This window comes from Podarcis tiliguerta (assembly GCF_965153285.1).
Source record: "Podarcis tiliguerta genome assembly, chromosome: 6".
NCBI lineage: Eukaryota > Metazoa > Chordata > Lepidosauria > Squamata > Lacertidae > Podarcis > Podarcis tiliguerta.
Window position 1 is genome coordinate 62231485 of NC_139539.1, and position 17381 is coordinate 62248865.

General features: G+C 39.0%; 2 protein-coding genes across 3 annotated transcripts in view; one reads left to right on the forward strand and one right to left on the reverse strand.

The window, feature by feature from the left end:
- Window positions 1-5212, forward strand: part of LOC310681064 (uncharacterized protein) — a 111355-nt gene extending 106143 nt beyond the window's left edge. Inside the window, exon 10 of the mRNA XM_083448459.1 lies at window positions 4167-5212. The gene's annotated coding sequence lies outside the window, so the exon portion shown is untranslated. The remainder of the gene's footprint in view (window positions 1-4166) is intronic.
- Window positions 1-17381, reverse strand: part of NEGR1 (neuronal growth regulator 1) — a 434347-nt gene that overhangs the window by 34677 nt on the left and 382289 nt on the right. The gene's annotated exons all lie outside the window — the stretch shown is intronic.

The window sequence follows — 17381 nt, forward strand, 5'->3', positions numbered from 1 at the left end:
TACACTTATTCTTTTTTTTTTTTTAAAAAAAACTAACTCCCGTTTGATTTAAGGAGGTAACTATTGCTCATCAACCTCCTGCTAACTCATTCATTCTAGGAAGCCACAATGTATTGATTTAAAGCACTAAACAGTTCTGGACAAACTCCATCCTACACTTTTAGCATCCCAATCAAGACATACTGGAGAAGGAGAAAGAGAAAAATTGTCTGAGTATTCCAATGTATATCTATAGGAAGAATATGACTAAAAGTATGTATCTATAGGAAGTGTTTACCTACAAGAATAACAAGAGCCGCTTTTTCTCAATTGCATGCTGGCAAATTCAGGTTGCAGAATTAAAATAGATTTGGCACTCCTACCCGCAAACCTGTGTCCAAAGAAGATTGGAATTTTTGCAGTATGGAAATTGATGTTAAGTTGGGAATAGCTCCCCACAAACAAATCAGAATGAATGTTTAATAAACAGCAGGTACCAGCAAACTCATAGTCCTCCCCACTACAGTGAGATGTATTGCGTCCGTGTTTTAATTATAGTGCTTACTTCTAAAGTTGCATCTATACACATAGATGTATATGCTTATGCACATTTTACCCTGTTGGTGATGCATTTCCTCTTTTTCAGCAGTGCGTAAGTGGCCACCCTATGAAGGGCAGGAAATATGATTGTTTATATGCTAGATGTCTTAAAATGTTTATATGAACATGGGTTTACTTGGACAGCGACCACCTTGAAAATAAAAGCAATGGCCTCATCTTATCCTACAACTCAATTCTTAGTCTTCATTTAGGCTGCTCCTGCTATGCCATTGTGCAGTGTTAATTCATCTCCATAGGGCTCCAACAGAGTTGAATGGAAGCTGTACAGCCACTCCCAGTGATTTCAGCAGCCCGAAAGGGAGGGCAGCGGCATCCATGATCAATACTCAAGTCTCACACATTTTCATAAGCAGCAGAATAAATTTGAGCAACCTGCCTCAGTTATATTTTGATAAATATGCCTAGCACAAAAGTGTCAGGTTATAACAATAGCTACAAGGTGATAAATTAAAGCGGGGACAAACATATTTCAACTCTAATATGCACTGCACATACTATCAGATGTTTATGCATATACTTCTGGCACTCTGCTTCTTCAACAATAATACCTTCATTTGTTAATGTCGTGTTGGAGAAAAGTAAGAGCATTTTAATGTGCGAGGATATTTTAACCGGGATACTAATTACTCTAATTTGATAGAATTTTGTTGCATTTGCATCCCTGTCAGTTATTTATGACTTACTATAGGTAATTAGGGCTCAGGAGTTGCATTTAGAATATTGTAAATAGCTTTAAAGGCATTAGCCAAACTCCTAATTGTTAAGGGGTGTGTGTGAATTTATTAGTAGCTTGCATGCAAAATATTTGTGCATTTGACCTTTTGTAAAACATTTCTTTCCACGTTTCTAAAAGATTGGCTTCTGAAATAATTTTTCCTCAAAATAAAGTGTGACATTGTAAACAACCTCTTAAAATGAAACAGCTTGTGAAAAGCTATGTATTCAATGGGAACTCTGGTAAGTTCTCCTCCTGTATCGAGATCATTTCAATGGTTTGCCACATTCAGGTATAGTCATCTTGCACTTTATAAATGATAGTAACTTACACTAAGCTTTGTATCTCTGGGTCTTTGCAACCATCACTCTTCTGAACTCACCAGAGGATTTGAAGTTAAAATCTTATTATTATTATTATTATTATTATTATTCCTTAGGGTTGTTCTATGTTAGGGATGGTCACATCTGTAAATTTCAGTTTCTCTCAGTTTCTAATTTTTCCACTCTTAAGTTCAAAAAAATGCTTTTAAATATTCCTTATGGGTTGGCTCCGCATACAACCTAAACCCATACTCTCTGACTGTCCCGAAAATCCCAGGAGTTACAGCAATTTGCTCACAATTCTAGCTACATTATTGCCCCACAGAAATCATTTTTAAAAACAACACAATACACATACACATTTCCCTGGTGGGGGCAGATACTAAAACTACCAGTGGGGCAGTAGGGAGCAGAGCTCTCATGCCAACCTATTTAACTTGGTAAAGTTAAAGGGACTCCTGGCAGTTAAGTCCAGTCATGAATGACTCTGGGGTTGCGGCACTCATCTCGCTTTACAGGCCGAGGGAGCCGGCGTTTGTCTGCTCTGCAGACAGTTTTTCCAGGTCATGTGGCCAACATGACTAAGCTGCTTGGTGCAGTAGAACACAGAAACCAGAGCAGCGCATGGAAATACCGTTTACCTTACCGCCGGAGCGGTACCTATTAATCTACTTGCACTTTTTGCTATGCTTTCAAACTGCTAGGTTGGCAGGAGCTGGGACCGAGCAATGGGTGCTCACCCCGTTGTGGTGTTTCGAACCGCTGACCTTTTGATCGGCAAGCCCGAGGCTCAGTGGTTTAGACCACAGCGTCATCCATGTCCCTATATAACTTGGTGCTTAAAGGCAATAGAGGAAGAGGAAATGGCAGCTTACCCGGTCACAAGGTGGGCAGCTGTTGTGACCTGTCATGCCGGGCTCCTCTTCCTTGAGAGCAATGCTGGGGCTAGTTGGCTGGCTGTGGGGAATTCCCAGGCTGGCCACAGGAGACTGGTGGGCTTTTCCACAATCGGCTTATTCAAATCCTGGCCAATCTGGCACAGTGCAGTGGGTGGGGCTTGGGACTTAATGAAGTCCAGCTCTGGCTATTCTCAGGGGCCACTGTTGGCTGAAAGATGTGCTGCTTATCCAGGTGTACAGAAGAAGCTTCAAACCCCATTTGCCCTCAATGCGGCCATCATGTTCTTTTCCTTGGCAGAACCATGCCATCCAGCAATGTTGCTCTTGGGGTTCAGGCTCTTGCGTGCAGTTTCTCCTTGTGGTGTGAACTGTAGGCTGTGTTCTCTGGGCAATCAGACTCCAGCCAACATAATCACCGGAGTGTAGCTATTTTCATCCAATAAAAATTGGAGGATATGGAGCACTCTACTGAGGAACTGCTGAAGTTTATGGTCTTAGAGCCCAGGGGTTGTGTGTTTTTTCAGCCAGAACTCACTGGAACTCAGTTCCAGCACCTCTCATTGCCATTATAAGAGAACAAGAGGGGCATTCATGGTGAGTTCCAGCACCTCTTTTTCTAGAAAACAGCACTGTTCGAGCCTATTTACACCACAGACTAATTTAATAGTAAGAACTTTACTTTTCTATGGAGTCTAAGGATCTATAACAAGGAAGCAACCTCATCTGTTTCCAGCATTTGTGGGCAAAAGCCATGGCTCTGTCCGGACCACTTAACCATTCTGAGAATCTTGTTCTCATGACAAAGAAGCAAGCAAGTATATGTTTTCTACAATGACGACAACTTAAAAAGAGACGTAAAGGCGGTACCATAGATGCCTGCATGGATAAAGGGTCAAATTTTGTGAACTTTCCTTCTTTTGATTTGGGTGATTCGGGCTTCATCCATGTAGCAACACCTATGCCAAACATTATATTATGAGAGTGGTGGGGTGTGATGCATACACTCCCTTCTTCTTTTGGTCCAACATACATTTCAAGCCAACTCAAAGAATGGTTCCATTGGTATAAAATTGATAATTCCTTAGAAAAATTGAATCATAACATTGAAAGAAGCCACCTCAACCAACTGCCTGCCCAAAGAGAGGATAAGTCATTCATCAGCTCCATCAGACTCTGTAATCCAGATCCAAAATGTGCCTCAAGAAGACAGAAATCACTTCAAAAACCTAGGGCAAATCAGCCCAAATGACTCGGGATCATTGTCCATCTGACATGTTGGAGATTAAATATTTCTTTTGGTCTTAGAAATGGAAGTCATTGATATCTAAAATGTGAGCAAAACCCAACCCCCCAAGTAATCCCAAGGGAATTCCAACTGGGTGCATTTTCACATGCCAATGACTGGTCTTTAGTTGTTTCAAATCACTTTGCCCCATGATATATGAGAGACTGTAGAGAATGTTCCCAGGTCCATTGAGCCATTACTCTTTGTATCAAATTAAAAACTACACAGTAACCTTCAAACCTTTGTATAAATGTACTGTATGTTAAAATGTTCCCTCTGATAAAACAGGAAAATGTGTGCTTTCTTTACATCTCTGATATAGTAAAAGTGGGTCTTCTCCATAGTTCACTATATTTGGTCTCCCCAAACAAAGCAATCCAAGTAGTGCAACAAATGGGCTGGATTGACATTGCTTCAAACCAAGACATTCAAGAGAAGTTTAAAAGCCAATGCAGCAATACGATGACCAACACAAATCACCTGCCTCTGACACACCAGGAAGAATCTTTACACTATTTTTTAAAGTAGCTAACTTAAAACAACGCAAGGATTATTTCAAATGAAAAGTGTAAAATCCTGTCAAATATCTCCAACACATATTGTGCTTAATTCTGAATATAAAAAGCGCACTGGCCTATTTTTCTTCTTGAGAGTATTTCTAGGGCACATTATGTTTAAACTTGCACATAACACTTCATGTATCATTGCACAACATAGTAACATTGAGAGTTGCCTTGTACAGAGTCAGGACATTGGTCTGTCTTGCTCAGTAATGTCTACCCTGACAGACAGGTAAAGATGTCAGGGCTGGAAAATGGCACTTTCTGCAAGCAAGGTATGTGTTCTTTCACTGGGCTATGGCACTTCGCAAACTTATTTTCCATACTAATATATTTCTCCCTAACACATAAAAAGGAGGAAGTGAAAAGCAGATACAAAGCATTTAGGGAACCTTGCCCCCATTCCAAATGTGACCTAATAATGCAGTCCTAAATATAATTTACAGGTTAGATTGTAGGGATGTTTCCAAAGTGTCATTTTACTACAAGTTTTGAGAATCACACATTCAGAAGCCTCAGTGGAATGTGTGCCAGTAGTGTGCATATGAATGATAGAAAGTTCCACACATTATGTGCTTGATGGACTCAAGAATAAAGCATGCCAGCTGGACAATTTTGTATTCGCTATAATAGTTAGTAAAACCAATGGCCACCTTTATTCTTCAACAATAAAACTACCCAGCCTTTTCATGAAAGATGATTGCAATTTCCACTGACCTGTATATGCACTTAAAAAGCCTCCCTATAACTAATGAAATTTTGAAGTATTTGCTCTTAAGATACAAGAGTCTTTTTATTGAAGACTCTGTGACATTAAGTATTCATGAGACCTAGAGTGAGCTCAAATACCGCCCAAGTAAAAAGTATTACAATTTTTCAACTTGATTGAAATCTTTTTTCCCCTGCAAGATGTGCACCATAGCCTGCTGAGAGGGGCTATTTTTTTTTTAAGGCTGTAGAGATATGCAGAATACATCCAGGTACCTTAGCTGTTAGTGATCGATTTCCCTGAGCACCCTTGTCCCTCCTTTGAAATTGATTCATGATAACTGCCTCCATTTGGGTCAAACAGTATTTAACCGCTTGTAAATTTTAATTAAATGATTTGTCACTTTGAACATATAGTTTGTCATCTTGCAGCTAAGCAATGTGTCTTTATCAGAAAATGACTCAAGGGAAAGACATTCATCTACTCTGTCATTTCAACACCCATTAAGATAATTTGGTTGTCGCAGAGACGCAAACTTGGGGATTTGTAAAATGGGCTATTCCACTGTATATGAGTTGTACCACTGTGTAAAGTTTAAGAGTATAATTTGTTCTTTAATTGCATCCTAATAATTAGTTTAGCTGGGTCATTTCTCATTAGTGGATGTTTTATTTCAGTGTAGAACAAAAATGTTCTCCAGCTTTTTCTTTCTTTCTTTCTTTCTTTCTTTCTTTCTTTCTTTCTTTCTTTCTTGTAATTGCTCTGGTTGCCTGATTTGTTTCTTTAGGAGGGAAGTAATGTTTGCGTGTAAGCAGTGTTGCCTGAATATCATAGGACTATATTTGCTTGACCATTAGTTTTGATACAGATTAGACACAATTAAAAAGAAAAACTGCTGCTTTCAAGTTCAGATACAAGAGAATGGTAATGAAAAACACTATTTGGAAACTAAATATTCAGATACCTGTGGTTCGCCATATGTTGCTGTATATCACAGCCTATCAGTTCTAGCCTGGCGTGCTCTGGTCCATGGGGTCACGAAGAGTCGGACACAACTAAACGACGACGCAGGGAAAAAAATCAGTTCTAGCCAGTGTGGCCATTGTTCAGGGTTGATGGAGGGCAACAGACCCGCCTGTTCTTAAGGAAATCAGAGATATAACACCATCCTAAGTAGCTTCTATATCATGAGTTTTTACAGCTAGGAACACACCCAACGATGTTTTTTCTTAGATTTCTCAAAAAAATCTCAAAAGACACCCCATACATTGCCCAATATATTTTTGTATGTTGTTCAACAGGTCATAGACAGAAACTGAGATTCAGTTGTACAATTCAGCAGATGATAAACAAGCAAACAAAAGTACAAGAAAAACTAAAGAGAATATCAAAGCAGCTTTGACTTCCAACTAAACCAGGCTGTGTTGATCACAACAAAACCCTTTTATGGAATCATGGGTTTCAGATATACAAGGGTGGGCACCAGCCAGGAATTCCAACATATCTGCAAGTAGGCTGCTTCTGAAGTCACTTGGTGTGATGCCTTGCTACTCTGTTATTTCTAGGTGTAAGATCCTGTCTTCATGTTAATATTCACTTATATAGTCATTTGCTTAGCTACTGTATCAGCCACCTGAAGACAACCTATATATCTCCCAGACCTCAGTTAGGACCACATTTCACCTGCATTAATTTAATCACAAACTGAGCAGTTTTTAAAACAGAACATTCTTAAAGATTGTTATACACCACCCCTATCTCGTTGTGAGATTCCAGGGGTATCAGGTGCATTTTAACCCAGGATTTGTTTTTCCTTTTGGACAATTAGGCACAGCAGAGACTACAGTGTCTTTGTGATATATGGGTTTATTTACACATATTTACAACTTGAAGCCTTCAACGGAGGTAGTTCAGTGCATCAATATTCCAAGAGGTTTGTGCCCTCTCTTAGGCACAGAATTATTTCCAAGAACAGATCTCAACAGCACATCACTCACCAACCCTTGCTGCCATGCTAAATCCTACCCTCACAAAACACTGGTGTTGTCTTTTAAACTAGCCTTCCAGTTGAGGGAGCAAGGAAACCCACACACTTGCAAATAAGATTTGACTTTTCTTCCCTTTTGTCATGCTCTGCCATTGAGCTATGGTGCATTCCTCAGAACCTAGATTACTGACAGCAATCTAATCTGGAGGTGACTAAAGCAGGTGCAACAATAGCCTTGATCTGCTTTACCCAGGATGGGGCTCACCTGACGCACCTTGGTATTTGTGACAAAGCATTACATTGCACAGCTGAGCTGCTATGTTGTTGTTTTCTGCAGCAAAACCATCTTTCCATTTTAGCTGAGGAATTTTTCCTTCCAAATAAATGGCGGTATGTTTCTTTAGGAAAGAAAGCCGAGATGTTACGATTTCCTCGGTGAGTTTCTAGACGTATACGTATCTCGGCCTCTCTTCCAACTTTTAAGAACAAACACTCCAAGAATGAGGCTTACTTTCTGTGACATGTTACTAATTGTCTCCCTGGTGGCACTTTGGGGTCGGCATGCATATTCCCCAGCCTCTCCATGTGTAGCCAATGCATCTTGAGTTCTATTTTTGCCTCCAGCTGTGCTATACGTTTCGGCTTCCACCATGCAGCAACTTAATGCTGTCTCACCCAATGGCTGCTGATATTGATGGGAAATGGCACAAATACCTCCCGGCAGCTGAGAAGCTGTGGGTTGAACTTGATGAGCGGAAGGATGAAAATGTGAGGTATGCTCTCATATCAAAGTGTTGAATCCTGGATTCCAGACAAACCTGTCAAAATGATATTTTATTTAATATCATTTTGACAGTACCATGTTGACTTTTATTCTTTAACTATCTGCTTAGTTCTAAAACCATTTACCAGTCCTCAAACGTTTGTTTTTTTATTTTACTCAGTAGCTTCTTCCATTCTTAGACTGCTTACCACCAGAAGATCTCTAAGCAGTTTACAGCAGTTAAAATGCAAATATAAAGTACAATTAAAAAAACCCCATGTCAAATGAAGTCAAGTTCTCAAATTTTAAAACGGTTTTACAAGCTTCCTTACAAATTACTCTGCTGCGTCGTTTTACATTTCAGTGGTATGTGAACAGTGTCGTAGAGCCAAATAAAATTTAGTTCCAATCGAAGCAAAGTTCCATTTCCGCTCCCCCAAGCTTTTGACCAATGATCAGTTGGGCTTGGGGTTTCAAATTCCCAGTGAATGTTTTCTCTGTTTTTCAGCAAACAGCTCAATGTGCAGCTGACACTGAAAAAGATAATTCTGCTTCCCTCCTTAGGACACCTCTAGACTACTGCCATAGTGGTGATGCTTATTCCAAAAAGTGCTGATAGTGATAATGCTGGATTGTTGTTTCTCCTTATGATTTCTGTTTGATGGTTGTGAATTTTGTGATACTTGGATTACCTGCACAATTCCATGCATAAGTTAGTCCCACTATATTCAGTAGGGCTTGATCCATACAAAGTGTGTTGATGAACTGCATCCTAAATTACTCTTTTGGTTTGTAAGCTGACTTTTGAATATTATGATAAAAAAGCAGGCTATAGTATGTATAGATAGATAGATAGATAGATAGATAGATAGTTTGGAGCAAACTCTTATCACTAAGCATCTCTAACCCTTGACAACAGGGTCTCTTTCTAATGCCAACTATAGGTGAAAGTATATTGTTGATCATAGCAGAAGTAGTAATAATAAAGCTGCTACTACTACTGGAATTAATGAAGATGCAGATAATGATGATTTCTTACTGGCCTTTCACTATCAGGTGTCAGAGTAGGTTACAACAATTTTAAAATGCAATATTAAGAATCTGTTGAATCAAATGCTGGAATTATAGGCTCCTTTGCAAATGCAGGTTTCTTTAAAATGCAAACCAGGTCAGAAATTAATCCTTTCCTACCTTACAAGGCTACTGAAGAAAATCCCTCTTCTGATGGTAGCATTGGATTTCGGGTAGGGGATCCCCCATTGGCATAAAATAATACTACCTCCCAAAGAGATTTTCCTTAAGACCACAGCAATGGAGGAAATGTTTAAATTCCCTCTCTGTACTTACTCTGATCCTGTTAATTATCAACTCCCCTCGCCAGCTGATACAATTTGCATCTTTTTAAAGTGCACATTAGAAGCAGATACATTTTATTTCGTATCTCATTTTGGCCCCGCTTTAAATGAGGAGAAAGGCTCCTCACCCCAGCCGGAAGTGACATTTGACAACATACTTTCCTTTAAATTAACACCAGCCTCAGTGAAGGTGAATTATAGCTTCACTCTCTTTGGTGCCATGTTATATTTATGTGTTCCAGTCAGATAAACTTTTAAATCATTCATATTCCCTGGTTCTTGAAAAAACAGCAGACTTCAGCTTCAAGAGGATTTTCTCCGCCTGCCAATATACAATTAGTTTTTGCCATTGATTTTGCCATCTCTTTGGCACTTGCATCATTTTCTCAGTGGCCTTGCCTATTCAGTACATTCCCTTTCATGTAGATGAAGAGTAATTGTCCTGCTGATACACATGCGGGTAGTGAGAAAGAATGTAAGTGCCTTCGAGTAATAGTTATGCATTTTGTACAATGTACATATTTTCCTTTCAGTCAGTCAAATGTCCTGAAGGAGGTACAATATACAGTAATTCAAAACAAGCCAGTGTAGGCAAAATGACACCTGCTCCTTCCAAACGACATGGCTCAGATTGTGTCTTATGGGCCATTCAATAAGTTACGACTTCCTGAATAGAGATTTGCTTCTGCAAGTATGAAGGGCACGGTGCTGTTTGAAGTAGTGGCTTTTAAATCAGCATTTTAAAGATGCAGTCCACATAGCACTTATTCTGGAGTAGAATAATCCAAAACAATGGAACCTCTGTAGAGTAAGTGCTTTTTGTTTGGGATTTTAGCAACAAATATTAAACAAACCATTCTCCCTATAATGTAGTCCAACATCCCATCTCACTCTAGAGCAGTGTTTCCCAAACTTGGTTCTTCAGCTGGTTTTGGACTACAACCCCCATCATCCCTAGGTAGCAAGACCAGGTCAGGGATGATGGGAATTGTAGTCTGAAAACAGCTGGAGACTCAACATTGCTCTAGAGCAGCCAAGAAACAGAACCCTTGACTATAGCAATTCATGCCTTGGTTGCATCTGGAGTGGACTACTGTCATGCATTCTATATGGGGCTACCATTGGGAAGTGTTCAGAACAGCTGTCTAATGTTGCCACTCCATTGTTGACTGCAGTGTCAGTCACACCAATCATTTTATACCAATTTTACGACAGCTAATTAGCTGCCAGACCCTATCCAAAGTTCTGGTACTGACCTTTAATACAAGAGAGAGAGCTATTCATTAGGTGGGTTGTTGTAAAATGAAACCATTCTCAAAGGTTGGGGGGAATTTTCAGGCGGCAGTTCTTGCTTACCTTATCTAATCAGGTGACCCAGTGGGGGTTTTTTTGGGGGGGGGGCTTCCTCCCTTGTTTTTTTCTGCTTTTAGTAATCAACTGCATGGAAAATTCTAAGTTGCATGTGTGAAGAATCTCCTTAAGATCTGCATCAATTTCTGAGAATACATGGAGGCAAATGCCTAAACAGGGTAAGCATGCGCTACATGGTTCTCTCTGTTCAAGTCAAGGCCTGTTTACTACGCTCCAAATGTTGTTGAACTAAAACACCCATCTGCCTTAGTCAGCATAGCCTGTGGCCAGGCATGATGGGAACTGTAGTCCAGACAGTATGGTGTGGTGGTGGTGCTCACCCGATCCTTCAACAGCTGAGTCACTGCTGCTTACTAGGAAGGCATGGTGGTGAGGCAACAAAGAGGTTGACACAAGGCAAACATATCAGCAGAGCCAATTTGGTGCTCCTGCCAGTGTGTTTGAACTGCCCCTCTCCTTCCTGGTAAGCAGCAATGGCTCCAGCTGTTTGGAGGTCAGGTGGTGCTCACCTGACCATGCACCATTACCCCACCACACTGGTCCAAACTCACTGACCACCCCTGGATTATGATCTTGCCTATGGAAGCAAATGTTGCAGTGAATTAAAGGACTGCGTAATAAATTCATGGAGCTCTTTGCCCTAGCACTGTGCTGAGCATGCTGTCCTTTCTACATGTCAATATGGTACATTCTAAAAACTAGTTATCAGATCATCAAAGGCCATTCAAACAATTTCCTCTTTTGTTCTGTTCTTCTCCCTTACATTTGCCCAAATGGTTGTGACATTATCAAAATTTGCTCTTCTCAGAATAGCAGGTCTGAACATTGTATGTGGCATAATAGTGTACAAAATGGAGGTAAATAATGGGGAACTAATGGAGACGTCTGGCAAGTGAATCATCATTTTTGACCTGAGGAGTTTTAAAGCTAGTTTTAACTAATATGCACAGTTGTGCAATACAATAGATGCATTACAGGAAGGAAATAAAAAAGGTGGATGTAAATATATTGAATTAAAAGGGCCATGGCTTTATTAAAGGAAGAGAAGGACACCAACTTTTAATGATTTTGTGGCCCAATCAGTCTAAGTGTGAAACATGGGTGATGAGTTTGGGTAGGGACATTCAAATTATTTTTGTGATTGATGAGCCAAAGGGATTAAGAAAGAACATGCTCATTCTAAGCTGATATAAGGCACTTCTTTCATCTCTAGTTTTTCTCCCATAGGGAGGTATCAGTGTAGCTTGCCAGTCATTCCATTAATTTCAAAATCTCAAGTTGTATATTTCTTAAATAACTATTACACCCTTCCTCAGTAAATACTCTCCCCACTGAACATATGGTCTTTCAAAGCTATACCCAGATGCTTAATCACCGGGTGCTCCACCTTACAAAAACCCACCTCGTATTCCTAATTATATCCCTTTAATCTGTTAAGGTTCACACTTCTTTACAATGCCCCTTTCTACTCAAGCTATCCTAAACCTTCTAATCAACTAATTAAGGACCCTAACTTTCCTCTAGACTTTTATCATCAATTTAAGGATGGCTGCTTTGCAAAGATCATTCTCACTATCATGGCTTGTGAGTACCTGGAGAAATTACTTCTGCTTTGCCTTTTGGTGGAACAGCATATTGTGAGCCAAAGTGACGGATACAATCCACTGAGTCCTTAGACCATTTCCCTATATAATTTCTAGATTGTGGCCACAGATCCACATTCTCAAAAGAAATATCTAAAAGAAAAGAATGGATAAAACATGTATTCTTCCTCTAAACCCAGCTGGCAAGCAGACCAGTGTCTCTTTTCATGATAGCATACTCTACAGTTCCATAAGGCCACAAATATTCCTTATATACAGTAGATCTTCACTTGACTGTCCAGAAGTCCCTACGAATGCATTTACTACCCTTATGTGGTGAACTGGATTGCATCCTGCCATGGCAGACAAGGAACCAGATCACCACTCAGATAGTGGTACTGGGATGCTTCAGGCCTCCACCATCTCAGGGAGCCCAGCAGCACCCTTGGTTGGCTCTGGTGGGCAATGCCTGGCCACCAGCAAAGATGAAACCTATGCCTGGGCTATAAAAGGAAGTTAGACTGAGGTGGCTCCAGTGCTTCTGGACATCAGTTTGCCACTGGTTGACAGAACTAGGAAGGTATTTTACCAACAGTTCAATGTGGGGCCTTGCCTGTAGGGATTTTGCCTTTCAACAAGAGTATATTATTGGTATTTGTCGTAACTTGGTGAGGGAAGGCTTTGGGAAGGATCCTCATCTGTAGAGGAAAGAGCCAAAATGAATCTTCAGTGAAGCCTAGCTTGGGGTGCCAACACCACACAACCAAGTCACTGTGGGAGACTCCATACCATGGTCTCATAGCAACTCTTTAGGTTGCCATGCAGATGGGTTGAGTGAAAAATTGGACCAGCAGGTAGGCTACCTGGGGAGAATCAGAAGCACCAGCTTCTCAAGAGGATCGTGGGCTTTAAATATGGAGGGGGCCAGCCCCCTAAAAAAATTTAAATAAAATTGGGTCGAAACTGCATTGGCCCTTAGGAGTTGGTGCCTATGGGGACAATGGATTGTTTTCCCATGCTATGATTTCACCCATACAGAGCCTCTTTCGGTTCTTTCTCCTGCCTGCCCGTCTCCCTCCCTGGCACACAAATGCTTATCTGTTACTGAAGTAATGCAGTGTTCTTAAAATAAATGGAAAGCCCAAGCTAGATAATTTGGATGGTGATTTGTTTTTAAGAGACTGAAAACAACCAAACTACTGCATTTTTATCCAAAAACCGTATGCCCATCTGTAATTACAGAAATACCTGAGATTACTATAATTGAAAAAAAATGATAACATTTGCCTATCTTCTCCCAGATTGCTTATTTACAGCATGTGACAACTGTTTCTGTTGAGCAATTTTCTCATTTCCTTTTCACATAGACTTATGAATATCAACAAGCATGCACATAGAAAAATACTGTTGGTTGGATTTATTTTTTAAAAGGTCTAAATTAAACAGGTTGATTATAGCCACTTCATGTAATGGTAATGAATAATGTGAAGTTGGAAGTGAGGAAAGCGGGAAAATTGCATATTCTTAGGCACATATTTTCAACAAAGTCTGTGAGATATGTAGGTTGAAGCATGAATCGTCAGCACCATCATGATTATGGCCAAAAGTAATTTTGCAAGGGCTGTGATGAATATTCTCCCATTTAAATTTCTGGATAGAAAATAACTCTTTGAATTGCCAAGAAGTCATTGAAAGAAAAAAGCACTATTCCTGAAGAAAAATGTTCTTAAAAACAATATCAGATTTCTTAAAAAGTTACTTGCATAATTTATTTCCAACACATTCAGCATAGATTTATGTTCCCAGGGAGACTTATCAGAGTAGTAAGAAGCAAAAAGAACAATTTAAAACAACAATAATATTTATAGCATACCAACCAGTACAGAAAATTTAAACAACAAACCAAACCAATAGTAACCAACAAACCAAACCAAAGCAAACCACACCACACCACACCATGTCGGGTCACAGCACATGGTGGAATGGCAGTCCGCAAAAGCACCCCCCAGAGATGGAAAGTGGACTTATGTGTATAGAGGCTAAACCAATAAAAAATAAAAAAGCATATATTTATTAATCACAACTTCAAAACTCTGTGGAGCCTTTTGTGTCCTAATAGAGACCAGAAGCATCTTTAGACAATTCAAAAGGAAAAACTGGGCAAAATTGATCAATCAAAATAATGCATAAGGTGCTTGAAATGGTTGGGTATTCTAATTTCTCTTTGAAACAGTGGCTTTCATGTGTTGGACTATGCACAGCATAAGAGATGCATCAAAATAGCTTTCTGACTCACTGTGGCAAAGCTCATTAATATTATAATTGTTCACAATTTGATACACAGGTCTAGAAAATGTTAATCAATGAACTCCAGATGACCTGTTTCAGATCTTGTCCTTACTTGATAGAAAATGATCTGATTCTTTATTTATTCACTGAGCAAGCGAATTATATTGTTATGATTCTCTGTAACCAAACAGGTCTCCTGGAATAATCCAGTCTTTTTATGCATTATCCCATGAGTCAGCCAAACATTTAGCTCTTTAGTATAGAAACATTTACATTTATCACACAATCTTTTTTATTTTTGGTATTTCCCTGGATATTTTAGAACGTTCCTTTTTGAAACCTGCATTTGCCACTAACATTTCCATCTGTGTTGACTGAATAAATTGCTCCAGAGTCCCCACAGTACAACTGTTTTTGTCATTCTTCTAAAAGCTACTGTTCCATTATTTTTGAACTCGACTCCTCAGCGCTTAAAACAGAAAGCGTTGTAAAGCAGAAAATAAATAACATTAACAATATATCATTGTTCTATGATTCACGCCATCTTGGATACTAATGGGCACATGATTCACGCCATCTTGCTGTTATGGCGTGAATCATATGCCCATTAATATCCAACAACATAATTCCCTCTTTTCAAGTGCCCACAGACTTCACCTCAAACCCTGAAATGAATCAGGGGGAGTTCCATGGGTAGGTTTGAGTTCTATGCAATTTGGCACTCAAGCCAATGAAACTGATTCAACATCAGTGAAGCACTGCAGTCTATAAATGTTGTACACCAAGCACATAAATCATTCCTAAGGGCTTTAAAACATAAGAATTGTATCTTCCCTGACCCCCCAATAAAAAAATCACTACAAATTTGACAGGTACAGAAACACCTACCTGAGCAGAATAATAAAATGAGTTGATACCGTACAAAATATTTTCTATGAAAGGAACTTGGTTGTTCACTTGGGAGATGTTGGAGAATTTTATTTTTTTTGGTCCAACCTCAGTTGATACAGCTGTTCTTTAGGCACATGACAACACAAAATCACTGCCACTTGATCATATGGGTGACAGTCCCTTATGAAACATGCATTCAGTATCTCTTTGGATTGTGATAATCTTTCCCCAGCAGAAGTGTGGGGTCATGTATCTCTGTGAGAGTTTTTGATCCCATGAGTCAGCCAAACAGAGAAACAACCTCTCCTAATCAATTTTAAGTTAGAGACACTTGAAAATTATGAATATTACTGTGAGGCCCAGGCGAGAGGTATGGGCTAAAAGTTACAACTTAGGTAAATCCTGACATTTGTTGCTCCATTTATTTCATTCAATGGGATTTCAGCTGGGTAAAGTCTTGCTTTAAATCCAGGGTGGGGGGAGATGACTTAACAGGAAACTTAGATAATGGTTTGTTCAAGGTCTTTCATTACTGAGAAAATCAAATGCAAATCTTCCTCCATAACAGCAAATCCATGATTTATTAAACAGAATATTTCTGGCCACAATAAGACTCCACATTTCAAGGATACCAAGTCCAGAAAACAATTACTTAAGTCCAAATTGGCATTAAAAAGAGAAGTAAACATGTATCTTCTGTGTTAGTTCATTCTGAAAATTGTTATTTTAGTATCTTTTAATGTTTTAAAATATACTGAAGAAGTAAAATTGGTAGTAATTGGAATAAAAATGGTAAGAATCAATTTACTAAAATGCACACAGTGTACTTTTCATCTTAATAACAGACACAAATGGAACATCTCTCATTGAACTAACTTATACAAAAAAACACTTCATGAAATGAGCCAATTAGGAAAGGTCACTAATTATTTCCTACTAATACTGCTACTTGATTTTCTAGCGTTTTATTTCAACTCTTTTCCCTATTTCAGTACTTCACAGAGATACCTCCTCCTAATCAATTTCAAGTTAGAAACACTTGAAAAGTATGAATATTACTGCCAGGCCCAGTTTTCAAATCTACAGACCCATTTCATCATCTATAGAATCAGTAAGGGTAACTAAATATTAACACAGATGTCTAGGGAATATGGTATAGAATACTGAATACAAATATAATGCTAAACTGTGGACTTACACTTCTCATTTCTACTGTTATTAACATGAAACTAAGCAACTAAGCTTCACAGCTTCTCTGACTCATTGTATGTGGCCTTAATTAGATGTAATTGAGTTTTTTGTTTCTCATATAACATGCTGGATTTAGTGGAAATACTTGCCACCTTTCAAGTTTCTTGTCTTCACGCTGTAGAAAATCCTTTTGTTCCTAAGTTAATGCAGGCTCTACTTTATTAACTGTTTTAATATGTTCATCTTCTTGCGGAATTAAAGTATAAAAAGAAAAGAAAGTCAGTTGCCTCAAATTAGCATCCATGTAGTATTTTTTCCCCCTTTTTAACAAAGGAAATTGTCATTTGAAATCTCTTTGTTGTGGATAATAAATGTTCTCTCGCAGTAAGAAATGGAAAAGTAATTTCAACTTACAAAAATAAAAATTTACAAAGCACGCCAACACAGTTCTTATAGAGGCTCTATGGGCAATTTTAGTAAAGCAAAGAACTCCCAACACAATGGTAAATACAGACAACAATGTACATAAAAAGAACCAGATTTAATCCACGTATTTATTATTGTATATTTAAAATTTTACATCCCACTTTCCTCATGAAAGAAAGCGAAGGTGACTTTCACCAGTACCCTTGCTACATTGATTAGTTTCCCCAAAGTTAGTGTACAGTCAGCTGAGCTTGAACATTGGACAGGGTATAAAGAATCTTGGTCTGATTTGGTATGAGAGGTGTTCAGCTGCACCTAATCTTCTGCAAACAGCCCATGCCCCAAAACTTCTCAAGAAAACTTAAGAAATGCCTTTCCCTGGCAGTATGCAACACAGAAATCCCTGACATAGAGACAGCCAGAGAAAAGTGGAA